The 17,047-nt window shown below is 29.6% G+C and overlaps 1 long non-coding RNA gene across 1 annotated transcript; it reads right to left on the bottom strand.

The window, feature by feature from the left end:
- Window positions 1-3,114: 3,114 nt before the first annotated feature.
- On the bottom strand, window positions 3,115-7,555 carry LOC120359417. Its single transcript, XR_005576177.1, has 3 exons — window positions 7,360-7,555; window positions 6,023-6,191; window positions 3,115-4,102 (listed from the first exon to the last, which is right to left on the bottom strand). It is a non-coding gene; the product is annotated as an uncharacterized LOC120359417 (long non-coding RNA).
- Window positions 7,556-17,047: the final 9,492 nt, after the last annotated feature.

The raw sequence follows: 17,047 nt of genomic DNA, 5'->3' as shown, positions 1-17,047 counted from the left end.
ATTATTATCCAAATAAACACGGACTATGGCCGCGAGTGCTCCACGAAGCCGTACAGCCTAGGTTAAGATATTAATCTGTAAGTGAAATCTTCGTTTATTGGGATTGTATTTTTCACATTGTTCAAAATTTGCAATAAACATTTAAAAAAAAAAAAGGTCATCATGAGGGATCAATTCGCAGCGATCACGGAAGTCAAGCAACGTTCACCAGAGTCGCGACTTGGATGGGTGACCGCTTTGAAATTTCCGAAAAAGATTCGCAAAATTTTTTTTTTTGCAAAAAATGTTTTTTTAAAATGGTGCGCAAATATTGGTTTGTTCATTGGAATTATGTGGTGTAATAATATTTATGTGAATATTTTAGAAAAATGGGATGTTTCAATGCAATATTTCAAAAAGCGGACATCTTAATGTTGCTGCAATCTTCCAACAATGTTGCAGCAATGTTTCGCAATCAAAATGCAATATTACAATGTTTCAATGAAATCATTCTGCAATGTTTCTGGAATCTCTCTGTGCTGTATGGGCAGTTACTCCATCCGGTAGAGATTCCATAACATCACGTGAAAATCTTTTGTAGGCATATATTATTAAAAAATTAATAGATTCTCCAGTGGCAGAAACTGTACACACTTTTGCATTGTTTTTCTTGGCTAATATATATTGATTCTTTTCTCTTTTCTTTGCAAGAATTTTTAGGACATAATGACATTCCTGATTCATCTATGTTACAAATTCTCGAAGAATTTTCTAAAATATTATGTGCATCTTCTTCAATCAAATACGGCCTTAAACAAGCAAACTATTCACGTATGCCTTCTTTTGTAACAGATGCTCTGGCGTTTGATAATACTTCAGTATTCCTTAAACTAATTTCAAGATGTCTTTTCAAAAATAAATTTATCCATTTTTTACCAGGTCTATTGTTTATAAATAGATTTTCTCGTTTACTTTTTTCTAAAACAGATTTTACTGCATTTTGTACCTCACTTGTATGCATTGGGAATCCTAACTTTGCTTTGTGAATAATCCATGTTTTAATTCGTTTTTTTACTTTTGGGTAAAGAATAGGCAAAAGCCCTATTTTTCGTTCAATAGGGCTTTTTTAGGTATTTTATCGTGTAACTTATGAAAAAGGGTACCTTTTGGTATTTTATACAGCTGCAATGCTTTATTTATGCTTATTTCATCAATACGTACACTTTTAATAGCATTTTGCAATGCTTCTTGTGAATAAGTAAACCTACAATATTTTTTCTTTTAATTTTTTTTCTGATTATTTGACATCGTATTCAAGAATCTATAAAGAATGATGAAAAAAGGAAGTTAACATCACTCTCACTTTGTTTATATTTATAATAAATCTTTCGTTTTAACCATATACTTAATAATAGCTTTATAATCACAATAATTAAATTTTTAAAGTATACCAATATATAATAACAATTAAAAAGACTAATATTTACCTCTATGTATATAAATATACAAAATAACTTCTAATTTATTGATATCTGTTTGGCACTTGACATAACTGATCGTTCACTGGTACAACCGTTTCGCGTTTGGTTTGCTAGTTAATGACTGATATAGTGTTTATTGGTACAAATAAAAAAAGAATACACCAATATTTGACCTACAAAAAATATAAATAAAAACAAATAAAAAACAATAATAAATAGACAAGAAATACAATTTTAGTATTATGCTATCCTAAAACAATCGATTTTAATTTCTTTGATAATAAATATTAAATATAAAAATGTTTTCCTGTACATTCAACTTTGCTTATAATAAATTTCTGTTATAGATACATTCTTAAAGTAAGATACATATTTTCCAGTATTACTTAATATTATTACATGTTTAAATAAAAAATGATGTTTTAATCAAATCTGAATAAAAATTAGATTAAAAAAAAATATCAATTAATCTACAATTTATTATTCTGAAAATTTATTATTTTAACATATTTCTTAAATAGTTATTTATTGGTGACTATGTTTAGCGACTGATGCAGTGATTCTATATGACTATCGTATATTTGTTTTAGAAGTCGAATAATTATTGATCGAGATTGTATTTTCATGACTCACCCATTTGAACTGATGACAACTAATGAAGCCTTAGATAAATTTTTGTCCATTAATTGAAAATGAATTTCTCCTGTCGAAGTATACACTCAAACGTTTATCGTTCAACAACAACATGTGCACACAGTTTCAAGTAAGAATATATGTACTAACTACTCGGATTATCACATCTTACTTTAACGCCACATAGAAAGTCAAGCGGAATGTATAAATCATGAATAAATACATGTATACGAATATGGAAATAGTATATATAAGACAACGAAAGTCGTGTTAAGTAAAATTATAAATAAATGAGAAATAATTAGAAATAAAAGACGTAGAACTAAATAGGCGGCAAGTTAACTATTACAATTACAATGTCACAAATTGTCATGTTAAATAAAAATATAAATAAATAAATATAAATAAAAATGATCAGCGGCGAGACAACTATTACATTTAAAGCTTGTCACAATTTGTTGTGTTAGGTAAAAATATAATATAAATAAATCAATATAAATAAGAATAAATTAACAGTGAGTCGTCTATTCTCAGCAAACACAGTTGCATAACAGCAATGTTAATAGAATAAAATCGGAAGTAACACGCAATATAACATGCGCGTTACATGTAATGTCCATGTTAGTTGTAATTTCCCACTCATGAGAAAAATAACAATTACATAACAGTTGTATCATATTTGTTATACAGGAGTGATATTAATAATTCAGTTTTATAACAGTTATATTATTAAAATAAAATGTTTGTTATATAAACCTAATAAATGGCAGTTATATGACTGTTATAAGTTGTGATGTAATATCAAGAATTCAATTTTACATAACTATAATATTGCTAGAATGTAAAAATTTGTTATATACCCTTACAAAAAAAAACTACAAGAATGCGAAAAAATTATTGATATACTATATAAAAACTACAGTTTTTCAACAGTATTCTAGTAATTTTTTCGTATTTTTGTAGTTTTTTTCCGTAAGGGTAACATGATACACACAAGTTATATAACTATTATTTTCTGTGTTTGCTGGGTTACAATGAAAATTAGTCACAATTTATTATCGTATATCGTTTCGGATTATTTCTATTACAATTTATTCAATAACGAGAGATAAGCATGATGCAAACATTTAATGTCTGTTTGTAAATTAAGACTGTTATCTTGTAATTGAATATGTAGCATTTCAAATATCAACCGCCTGTCCAAGTAATATTCATTATCTAAAATTTTGGTGTTTTCCCAATCAAAATCATGATTATAATTAATTCTGTGTTCTGTAATGACAGAGTAATTATACGTATTCCAATTAATATGGTTATAATGTTCAATAATTCTTGTTTCCAATTTCCTACTAGTTTGGCCTACGTATGATGCATCGCAATCTTTACACAGAATTTTATAAACAACATTCTTTTTTAAGTTATTTGGGGAAACATCTTTCTGTACTTTGACAACCTTGCTTAATTTATTAAGACTAAAGAATGCCAATTTTATATTTAAATTGTTTGTGATAGTCTTAAATTTTTCTGAGATTGTGGGAATATATGGTAACAAAAACCACTGAGTCTTTTCATTTGTTGTCGATATCACTAACTGTTGTTTAAATGTGTTTTTGTAAAGGATTTTAAGCGGCTATTAATTGTCTCAAAAATAAATTCAGCAGGGTAGTCATTGGTTAAAAGAATATCTACAATAAACTCAATGTTCTTTCTATGGAATTTTGGGTCAGATAATAAAAATGCTCTAACAATCATTTCCATGACGGTTCCTTTTTTTTGTGACAAGGGTTTAGCCGATAAAAAATTCAAATATTTGCCTGAAAACGTAGACTTATGATACCAGTCAATAGTTAAAAAATGGTCATCCTTAATAATTATGATATCCGAAATGTTTATCTTGTCACCCTCTATTTCTACTGTGAACTGCATTCTCGGATGGAAAGAGTTAAAAGTCATTAAAATAGAATCAATTGAAATCGTTTGGGACAGCCATCATTATATCATCCACGTATCTAAAATAAATTATTTTATTATTTTAAATTTCAAATTCTTTAATTACCCTATTAAAAATCGGAAGAATTTAATTTATGTAATGCAAGCAAATTTTAAGCAGATACATTACAAACAATTATGTACTTAATGTAAAATTATTGCCGTCAAAAGTGCATTAAATTTTATGTACATAATTTTCAATTACAGATACAATAATTTTAATATGTCATTTAAAAACATTTTGAAAACGTGACGGTAGAATTCACTCGACGTCGGTACTGCAGATTGTTGCAGATTTTTCTTCGACGACTTGAGGTAAAGATAGGGGGAATAGGCTAGCACTCTTTGTCAAACGCACTTATCTGTCATTGTTATTTTGACTTTAACACCTTTAATGCAAGATCTTCGAACTACCGTCTTAAAGGCGATACTGGACCGGTCCTTATAGCCATGCATATTTTTGGACAACCATTTTTCTTAGTTAGCTTTACAAATAACAAAATCCTTTTCCACAATTAAAGTAGTAACAAAAATATATACCGGAAACTATAATTTAGTACGAAAAACGAAACTAAATTAAAAAATTATAGTTTAATTATACAGCTATATAAAAAAGTGTCATGCGCGATAGATTAGACCTATGTTTCTCTATGTATTTTGACGCTCTAAAACCGAATATGATCTCAGAATTGCGCCATCAGGTCAAGATTTCTTTTTATCTTCAAAAATAGTGTAATTTAAAGGAATTTTCGCCATTTTTTGAGGAGCGTTACCAATCCACGTGAGTGTTTGTCCAAACACTCACCAAACAGCAAAAATAAGGCATAAAGCGCCGATAATATTTTCTAATAGCGTTTTCGATTGGGTTGCACTGGCTGCACTCAGTGTCAGGCGCGTGTCTGATTGGTGGGTGACACTCTTTTGGACACAGCACGATTGGACACCAATCATCTTGACTTATCTAACCAAACCAACGGAAAAACTCTAGGTATCGGCCGCTGTGAGTGGTGGTGTCCAATCGTGCGGTGTCCAATCGTGCGCACCCCTGATTGGTAGTGCCAATGCGCACTTGGCTAGGGTCACATGTTCGTTTGAACGCATGACACTCGCATAGTGCGCACTGAATGCGCACTAAGTGGCACGACGGTGGCGACGGTGCCAGTTTAGTGCACTGGATGCATGCAAACATCAGTGCATTATTTTGAACGATAACGAAGTTTTAAATTCGACAAAATGAGCAATTCGGATTTGGCTCTCTTTAATATTTTTGGATCTTCTTTTAGTTCAAGTGAAGAAAAAATGATTACAACTCTCCAAACTAGAAAAATAATTCTAAAAACTAAATTATGTAGCGTGTGTGAAAAAAAATGGATGATGACACCATCAGTGTTATATCTTTTCATATCTCGAGATCGGATATATAAACCCGGCGATACCGAACATCACGGGTTCTTCTTTCCAAACCGTTTGTCCGCTAAGAAGTCTCCGATCTCGAACAAAGTCAAGGCTTCTGCCTTAAAGATATCAAGATGTTAAAATTCATAGGAGTACATAGGTTTAATTTTTCGGACATGCCACTTGTTAATTTTACCTTCAAAAAATGGCAAAAATTCCTTCAAATTACATTATTTTTGAAGGTAAAAAAATTCTGAGCTGATGGCGCAATTCTGAGGTCATATTCGGTTTCAGAGCGTCAAAATACATAGGGATACATAGGTCTAATTTCTCGCGCATGACACTTTTTGTGTGGCTGTGTCGGCTTCTGTAGCCAACTCGTGAAAACATGTGCTTCATATAAAAGTTTTAGACATTGAGTGTACGAAATAAGTAGCTAGCGGGATGTGAATTTAATGAAAAAACAATTCGGCGCTCGCAGAATGATCTTAGAAGCTTTAGTATAAGAGATATAAATGTTTGAAAATTGTTTATATAATTTTTACCTGTATTGGTGCGAAGAACAGAAATTGTGTTCATGGCAATTTAAAGATCTTGCATTAAAGGCGCTGAAGTCAAAAGAATAATGACAGATGAGTGCGATTGCCAAAGAGCGCTAGCCTATTCCCCTTACTCTTCATCTGAAGCGCGACCCTTAGTCCGTCAAAGAAAAATCTGCAACAGCAGTACCGCCGTCAAGTGAGTTTCACTGTCAGTCCATCATCCTTCAGTGTAGAGAAAAAGTGCAAATTACTTAAGTATTAATATCTTAAAACTTACTTCTTGAAATAAAAATTTACAAATAACTGTTATTTAAATTTTTTTAAATTTTCTTGTTATAATATTTTAAATGTTGCATTTCCTATTATCTTGTATTAACATAGATTTTACATACAATTGAGGTTAATGTATATCATTATACGTGTCAAGTATATTGGATTTCACATCGGATATCATACGATTTTGAATATGCAAAAGCATTACGCAAGCAGATAACAATGTAGATTAAATCAATATACTTTTGCATATTGGACGTACTGACACATGATTTATACAGAAAAAGACACATATGATTTAAACATATGATTAAAACACATTACAAAACATATGATTAAATATTTTAAAAACAACGTCTCAAAGAATTGTTCAAAATAAATTTGTATTTATTGTAAGTCTGAAGGACAAATAAAAAGACGGTAAAATAAGTATTCGAAAAAAATCAGTTGTCATATGAAAGTTTCCATATTTTTTAAATAAAATTATATGAATTTTTTTACATGACATAATGCCTCTAATTATTCTGCGTATAAAAGTATTTAATATACAAGGTAGGGAAAAAGTACAGGAATAGCAAAATATCTTAAAAACTAAGCATTTTAGAAAAAAGTGTTTCAGATAAAAGTTGTAGAGTTTCAAAAAATCTATTTATTAATATTATTAGTTTGACCTTGGATGGCGTTGCCAAGGTCAGATCGAAATCATATTAACTTTTTAAAATGGAACACTCTATTTTTGATTCCAGAATCTAATAGCTGGTGTCAAGACCTTTCCAAAACCATTCAAGAAAGTTTATTTTTGTTAAGTATTTTCCGAATTGTGAGGTTTGAAACTATAGTGTACTGTAACTTTCAAACGTCATAACTCGGAAAGTACTTAATGAAAAATAACTTCTGATTGAAATTTATAGGGTTACAATGGTATCACAATCTACATATAACTTCAAAAACGCTCATTTTGCCATCTCTGGGGGGTGAGGGAAGGGGGAAGAGCAAAAAAATCTTAAATGCAATGTGGAATCATGTGAGGGTTTGTTTGAAAGGATTTTTTGAGAGCTGTCTCATACTTGCAATGCGTATTAAGAGTAGTTGTCGCGGTTCGTCTAACTCAAGGAGTAGCATCCACCTTTGATGATTCGTGCTCGCTTCCCATACAGCACAGAAAATTCTAGCAACGTTGCAATGTTGCAGATTGCAATGCAATATTACGGAGACATTGCAGAAACATAAATTAACAATATGCCTGCAACATCGCATAGCATATGCCAGTAATATTCCGGAAACATTGCAATATCATAACTTTTTAATAAAGTAGTGGCAATAAAAAGCCAAAGCAGAATATTCGCGTATAATAATATATTAATTTAACTCATCCATAATTATTCATCCGCATTTAGCAAACTATTGTCGGGCGACGTTACTAAATTTTCCGCTGAATCTCTACATTCCCTAAGAGTACAACCGTCCATATATCGACTGTGAGTCGACTCATCCAAGTCAGGCTTTTAAAGCTGATTGCAAATCGACTTTGTATAGACGTTTGCAGACATCCTTCAAATGTTGATTCTAAGAAAAAGGCATGCGGTCCCGTGGTGCTGTGTGCGTCATAGTATTGTTAAGAAACATAAATATTTATATCAATAGATGAAATAGGTTCATATATGAAGAAACCTCGATCTACAGCCTAATAAACAAACAATATTTTTTAATTGTTTTCTTAATAAAAATTTTTTTATATTTAATTTAATTATTGTATTATATTGATATATATTTTCTAATTGGATCTTATTTAAACAAATAACAGAAAAGTTATTCCAGATGCTATTCTGCATTTGCAAAATTAGTAAAAAAAACTATAATTTTATATTTATTTATATAAATATTGTGCTTTAATTATACATATTTCATTTTTTCGATAACGTATATTGACCTGAACTACCAGTTACATACACATATCAGCATAAAGTGTACACAGGACATCATGAGGAATCAGTTCGCAGCGATCACGGAGGTCAAGCAACATTCACCAGAGTCGCGACTTGGATGGGTGATCGCTTGGAAATTTCCGAAAAAATATTCCCGAGATTTTTTTTTGCAAAAAATGTTTTTAAAATGTTACACAAATATTGTTTTGTTTATTGAAATTATGTGATGTAATAATATTTATGTAAATATTTTGGAAAAATGGGATGTTTCAATGCAATATTTCAAAAAGCGGACATCTTAATGTTACTGCAATCTTCCAGCAATGTTGCAGCAGTGTTTTGCAATCAAAATGCAATATTACAATATTTCAATGAAATCATTCTGCAATGTTCCTGCAATCTCTCTGTGCTGTATGGATTAATTGGTCAACCGATAAATCAAAGCATAAAATACTTTTTTCTAAAATGCTTAGTTTTCGAAATATTTTGCTGTTTCGATACTTTTCTCCCACCTTGTATGTGTGTGTGTGTGTGTGTGTGTGTATGTATGTATGTATATATATGTACCCACATAGAACAAAAACTTCTATTGGACGTCTACCGTGGAGGTTTGGACCTTCCAGTGGCCGTCCCATGGACATCCAATGGACGGCCACTAGATATCCACACTTTCGTATGGCGCACGTTCATTGGACGTCCCTTAGACATCAATGAAAGTCTATTAGACGTTACGTGGATCATTAACCCTTAAACACATAAGTGGGTCTGGGAGACCTTCCCAAAAAGATTTTACTTTAATGCTATTTTATTTTAGTTAAACAATGAAGTTGGTTGATCATAGTAGTTGATAGAGAAGACTTCAAACTTTTTTTCCACCTAGCCCTAATCTTTTTTCTCATTTCGTCTTCACACAGTAAGCAATCGAAAATCTAGGGGAATTTTCAATATGTGTTTAAGGGTTAATAAAAGGTTCATGGAGGGACGGGATCGCGCACGGTGTGATAGCCAACCAACCAATCATTTTGACTTATCTAACCCAACCAACAGAAAAACTCCTGGCATCGGCCGCTGTGAGTGGTGGTGTGCTATCGATCTCGTGTGCTATTGGGATCCGCCCTTCATGGAGACTTAGGGTAATTTTACATGAAGCGCGGAAACGCGGAAACGCGGAAATAACTAAATTCCGCGTTTCCGCGTTCCGTCGTTTCTTTCCGCGTGTTTGAGCGGAAAAGCGGAATCCAACGGAATCACACTGGTGTGTGCCGATGTACACGTGTAAAATAATTCAAGTTTGTAATGGACGGCCCTGTAAATATAATTTAAATAATTATTAATACTCAATAAACATAAAAGTGCTATTATTTTGATAGAAAAATTTTTGTAATTTCTCACCTCTTTCGACATAGATATAATTAACACGTAAAATCTAAACTAAAATCTTAGATTTTGTATACGGATTAAATACGTAAATTTTTGTAAAAAAAATTGTGCTGATATTAATTATACAAATACACGTCAATTTACATAAACAAAGTTCAATTATACATTTGACATAAGTTTTTGACCTCCAAGTTGACCATCTTTAGTAAACATAATAAATATTATAATAAAGTTGAACAGCACAAATGTTTAAAATTATATCTATTAACGATTGATACTCAATCTCTGAATTAATAAAATAATTGTAAATATTTTTGTTCACAGGCAACGAAATGTGGCTACTGCGGTTTCAATCGCATTTCCACAAGTAAATTGTCGCTATCATCTTGCAGAAGTCTTCTTCTCTCAGTAAAAATAGGCCGTATCCATATACTACGGTTTTTTCTGGTTTTTTTACAATTTTTTGTAACGCAAGTACAAATAAAACATTGGAATAACTTTTTTCTTAGTTATCTCTGCATATTTTAATTATTGGTTTATCCCTTGCTTGCATGAGATACTTCATAATAATCATCAACATGATGTTTGGATCCATATTATATACACTATTAAAACATTAAAATAATTGGAGTATGTAGAAATATACTTTCTTCTTCAATCGACTCCGGATAAAATACTACAGCTGTTGGAGCCGCATTGACAACGGATTTTTGTGTTTGTTCCGCGAATTTTTCCTCCTTGTATTACATGGAGCACGATTTGCGCGGAAAAGCGGAACGGAATGGTGAAAACTAGACATTTGTATTCGTTTCTTAAAATAATATTCACTTAATTTATTACAATTTTTAATAATATACTTATCTTTTTAGCTTATTTATTGAATACAATCATTTAAATTAATTAACACCGTTAAAAATTAATAATTTATAATTCCCCGTTCCGCTTTTTCGCTCGAAATATGCTTCATGTAATACAAGGCATCCAAAATAGACGGAACAGAACGCGCGGAAATGCGGAAATCTTAGTAAGTCTAGTTATTTTTGTCTTCCGCGTTTCCGCGCTTCATGTAAAATCACCCTTAGTGGATGACAAATTGATGTCACGTGGATCATTCGTAGAGAAACATATATCCCAGCAAACACACTAATATAACATATACATCTTATATACATAACAGTAAGTTATTCATTAGGTAACGAGTTATGTAGCAAGTAACATACATGTATTTTACATGTACTATTAAATGTTAGCAACAAAATTACGTCTCTGATCTATTTCAGATATGTAGCAGAACACTTTAAATGTTATATCTATGATATATGCCAATACTGTGATGTAACATATATTTGTCTTTAAAACATATATGTTACATCAATGGAAAATTTTGGTTCTTTTTGCTGTTCTTTTATTCGGTGTTTGTAGAATGCAAATTATATTCCGATATATACTGCTGATACACTGAGAGAAGTGAATGGTTGTAATTACCATAATTCAATTTTATATTTTTTATGTTTATATGGTTAAAATATTGGAAATTTAAAAACATTAGGTTTAATCATTATTAAATCAAAACATCTTTCACTTGATTTCATTTTCAAGGAGACTGCGCTTTATGCATAATGCACATGACGTAATCTACCTGACTTCTATAATGGAAGTAAAATTTTATGGAGCTATGGAGGTTTTATAGATTTCTAATGGACGTCCATCTGATTTCCATGATGGAAATAAAATCTCAGAGCTGTGGAAACAAACTCTGGAGCTACCCACACAACACAGAATGTCTTCAGAATATCGCTAGAATATTACATTTAAAATTTGAAATATTTTGATAAATATTTCAGAGACATTTTGTCGACGTCATCAGAATGTCTCATATCCGCACTTGATAATATTCTGGAGATATTATGTAATATTCTGGAAATATATGCACAGAATGTCTTCAGAATGTCGTTAGAATATTACATTTAAAATTTAAATTGGTGATTATCTCAGAGATATTCTGACGATGTCAGCAAAATGTCTTATGTCTGCCGCAAATTTACTTTAGAACACTATAAAAAAAATGTTTATAGTTCTGAATGTGTTTTTTGAAACAGGCATTACATATATGGAATGGGGTTTTACTTTATACCGACTTTCATAATTTTTAATAAGGTAATAAACACACGTATGGTAGTAACATGATGGCAACTGTTGCCATCGGTTTGCTATCCGCGTTTAACAACATATTGACGGCATGTTGTAAAAATGTGAAATTTTATATGGAACATCATTCCGCACACATGTCACATTTGAAAAAAATGAGAGCGAGTATTCGTATCAAGGTTATAACAAGCAGCTCCTAATTAAGATTCTCACTGAAGTTTGAGCTGGTGAGTCGGTCGCGGTGGCGCCTAGATATAACGCCTGTGGCCGCATTCGACTCACGAGATCTTCCACGGCGTGGCGCATGAAACATTCGGAAAGATTTGAAACAAAACGTCTCCAGAATATTTAGAGAATATTGCGAATGTAATATTTAAAATAGAATGTCTCTAAAATATTTAATTCGCAACATTCTAAAACATTTCAAATAAAATGTTGCCAGATTATTTTATATAAAACAATTGGAAAGATTTAAAGCGAAATGTCTCCAAAATATTAAAAAAATATTGCAAATATAATATTTAAAGTAGAGTGTCTCTAAAATATTTTATTTGCAACATTCTGAAACATTTTGAATAGAATATTTTATATGAAACGTTTGGAAAAATTTAAAGTGAAATGTCTTCAGAATATTAAGAGAATATTGCAAATGTAATATTTAAAGTAGAATGTTCCTAAAATATTTCAAATAAAATATCCTATTTGTAATATTTTTATAAGTTTACAGAAATATTTCAAATGAGATATTCTGTAAAAAGCATTTGAAATATTTTTGCAATATTCTGATGATGTTCCGTGCTGTATGGGTATGGATGTCTAATGAAAATGTCTGACTTTCATGATAAAAGTAAAATCTCATGGAGCTATGGAGATTAAGTGGATGTTTAATGGAAATCTATCTGACTTTCATGATGGAAGTAAAATTCCATGAAGCTATGGAGATTAGATGGATGTTTAATGGAAATCTATCTGACTTTCATGATAAAAGTAAAATTCCATAGAGTTATGGAGGTTTCATGGACTTCTAATGGACGACCATCTGACTTCCATGATGGAAATAAAATCCCATGTAGCTATGGAAGTTTCATGGACTTTTAATAGAGGTCTGTCTGCCTTCCATGATAGAAGTAAAATTCCATGGAGCTATGGAAGTTTTATGGTTTCTAATGGACGTCCACAATGGAAATAAAGTCCCATGGAGCTATGGAGGTCGAATGTATGTTCAATGGAAATCTGTCTGACTTTTATGGTGAAAGTAAAATCTCATGGAGCTATGCAGATTAAATGGATGTCTAATGGAGATTTATCTGACTTTCATGATGGAAGTAAACTTCCATGGAGCTAAGGAGATTAGTTGGATGTTTAATGGAGATTTAGCTGACTTCCATGATGGAAGTAAAATCCCATGGAGCTATGAAGGTTTAATGGACTTTTAATGAACGTCCATCTGCCTTCCACCGTGGAGATGGAACTATGGAAGGGCGATGGACATCCACTGGAGGTCAATTTTTATGTGGGTATGTACATATGTGTACACATATATAATTACAATAATTTATCTTTTTTCCAATAGTAGATATACATGTTACATATATTTTTATATAGTAAAAGCATTTTTTTTATTTTTTTTAAATTACCCTACCGTAAATTTGGTATGTGAATCATATATCAATAGTATACGAACGATATATGAATCATATCTGATCGATAAGAATTATATGTGAATCCTATATAAATCGTATGCGATCACATGCTAATCGCATGATTAGACATATGTTGGTATACGAATTACACCGTCGGACATTTGTTTCGGAATCACATGTGACATGTTTGACGTATGTTCCGAATCATATAAGATTGCGCATAAGGTACATACAATTTTTATATGACTCGTATGCGACCACATGGCAATCGCATTATTAGACATACGATCGTTATGCGATCACATACAAATTACATATCATGGGCGGAAATTATATTGAATCACGTGTTTAACATGCGGATTTATCGTATAAGAATCATATATGATTCTATACAATAGCACATCTATCATATACGATATACATCTCATACGAAATACATGAATATTTTGCCAAGCGTAACTCTAATTAAATCATTGAAGTCGTCATTGAAAAAGTCTTCTGAAATCGAGTTTTTTCTCGCATAACAACAATAAATGTTAACTCAATTTATAAATTATTTTACATTTGTTTATTTATTTGCAATAATTATAATTATATACATTCTAAATAAATAATTATTTTATTTTGGCTGTTACACATTGGATAATATACATATATTGTCGATGTATTTAAAATCAGTTTATTTTTTGTAATCTATGCAGTATTTGAATCTTTGTACAGATTATTAATGATATTAATAATGAAAAATATATAATTATATATATACTTTTAGACGAAATAGGTTCATAAATAAAGAAAACTTGATTTATATCGTAATGAGCAGACAATTGTTAAATGTTTTTTAATAAAAATTTTTTTATATTTAATTTAATTATTGTATTATATTAACACATATTTTTTAAAGTAGTAGATAGATATTTTGACCGTTACTGTATCAATACAAATTGAACAAGAATGCCTTCAACGGTTGCAGCTAAATCTTCGTGCTTGTATTGTTTGTGTAATTTTTATATACTTTACTTAAATCTTGTTCAATTTAGAACTGTGTTATGACTAAAAATTAACTCGGCACGCCGTTCATTGAATTTGAGTATTTTGTATATATTTTTTAGTTGCATTCTTATTTAAACAAATAACAAAAGTTATTTTAGATGCTATTTCGCATTTGTGAAAATAGTAAAAAAACTATTTTATTAACTAATAAAATTAATAATAATTTTATATATTGTATGATAAATATAAATATTATGCTTTAATTATACATATTTCATTTTTTTGATAACGTATATTGCTCTGATTTATCAGTTATATACACATAAAGTGTTCACAGGTCATCGTGAAGGATCAGTTTGCAGCGATCTTGGAAGTCGAGCAACGTTCACCGGAGTCGCGACTTGGATGGGTGACCGCTCAGGAATTTCCGAAAAAAATTCCTAAGAATGGATTTTTTTGCAAAAATTGTTTTTTAAAATATTATAAAAATATTGTGTTGCTCATTGGGATTATGTAGTGTAATATAACATATTTATGTAAATATTTCAAAGAAATTTTGCGCTGTTTTTTGTATGCGATAGATATATGAATCGTATATTATGCACATACGATCGCATCCCAAAAACACATGTGACAATATCATATACGACCGTATATGATTTCATCACATACGACTTTTACGGTAGGGTAGGTTCAAATAATTATGTACTTAAAACTACTTACTGTAATTTCATTCATTTCTGTTCATTTGTTGTGTTTTTGTTTATAGTTTTTGTATAATCTGTACTTATTGGTCTTTATCTTTGTTTTTCTATGATTAACACTTTTGAAGGGATAGAACATTTTTTAGCCCTTTTAATTGTTTAGCAGGCACATTATTTGAATGTGGTTTCATCCATTGCATTTCAAAGCAATTAACTTCAAAATGAAACTCGCATATGTTTGCTACAAATTTTATTTTATGATATATTTATTAATATAAAAAAATATTTTATATGATAATTTTTAATATATTTTTCATAATATTAGGCCTTGCATATGATGAAAGAATATTAGACATTAAAAATTAGATTAAAGGAACACTACAGATAATTAATGAGTTATGTTGTGTCATCAATAGCGCACAATATTTTGAAAATATTTTTTTTATATTTATTTAATATTAATTATTTATTGTACAATTCATTATAACAATAATATTTATTTATTAAATATTTATTTCATATTAATTATTTATTTAAAATAATAATTTGGAGAAAATATTAATTTAACATTTATTTAACGTTTATTTAATATTTACTTTTTATTAATTACTTATTTAAAACAATAATTTAAAAAAAATTTATTAAACATTAATTTAATATTTATTTTATTTTACTTTTTTTTTAATAAACGTTTTTAAACGTTTATTTAATATTGTTTAAGTATTTATTTTTCATGAATTATTTAATTGAAAAAATGATTTTAGTAAGTATTTTTTAAATATTTATTTAATTAACTTTTTACTTATTTTTTTATCTATGTAAAATTATGTTTATTTATTGTTTATTTAACATTTAACTTATTTATTTTTTAATTGTTATTGACATTAAAATTTGTTTAAAATATGTTTCAATAATATCTATGAAAATCAGTAAAAAATTAACTTAATTATATATAATTATAATAGTTTAATTTTTTATATTTTATTTTTTCGATAACATATATTGATCTGATCTATCGGTGATGTACATGTATTAATACAAAGTGTTTACAGATCATCAGGATGGATCAGTTTGCAACAGTCGCCGAGGTCAAGCATCGTTTACCGCGGTTATGACTTGGATGGGTGACAACGTTGAAATTTCCGAAAAAAATTGAAAAGAAAAAATCTCAATATTAAACAAAAATTTTTTTAATGTAAAAAGGGATATATTTCCATTCATTTTAATTTCCATTTGTTTTCGAAAAAATGTTTTATTACAAAAAATGTTTTTAAAATGTTTTTTTAAAATATTGTGTTGCTCACTTATGCTGCGTTAAAAAAAACGTTTTTTAACGTTTAACAAACATTTTCTTTAAATGTTTAAGAAACGTTTCTATAATATTTAAAAAACATTTTTTTTACATTAAAATAAACATTTTTTAAAACCCATTATTTTTAACGTTTATATAAATGTTTTTAAAAATCTTTTCTAAATGATTAATAAAAATTTTTTAAAAACATTAAATTGCTGATTGGGTCTGTGACATATTTATTTATTTATTAATTCATAAATTATACTTAACCGAATCAACTTTTGTATTTATTTCATTTCTTTGGCAAGCTTCAAGCCATTGCTTACAAAAGTCAGATTTTTTGGGGAATCTAAAAAATTTTATTTATTTGTTTTTTTATATATACCGTCTGTGCGACTTATAATTCTCGACGTAACACGTCGACACAATGAAAACTCTCTGTGGCAACTTAAAAAAAAAAATTCAAAATTCAAAATTGTAATCCTAACTTATGGAACTGGACTTAGCAACGGCTGTTAGTAGCAATATTGCTTTTTAACATTTGTGACTAATTCTGATTGCTTAATTCTATTCCATACATCAGAATTTCATGTATCAGAATTTGTGCACACCGCAAACGCTGAAAAACTGCTATGAGAATTAATAAACATTTACCGCTAATTACTTAC

This window comes from Solenopsis invicta, chromosome 13 (assembly GCF_016802725.1).
Source record: "Solenopsis invicta isolate M01_SB chromosome 13, UNIL_Sinv_3.0, whole genome shotgun sequence".
In the NCBI taxonomy this organism is placed as follows: Eukaryota; Metazoa; Arthropoda; class Insecta; order Hymenoptera; family Formicidae; genus Solenopsis; species Solenopsis invicta.
Note: the sequence above shows the minus strand (reverse complement) of the source record. Positions and strands in the feature narration are given on the sequence as shown.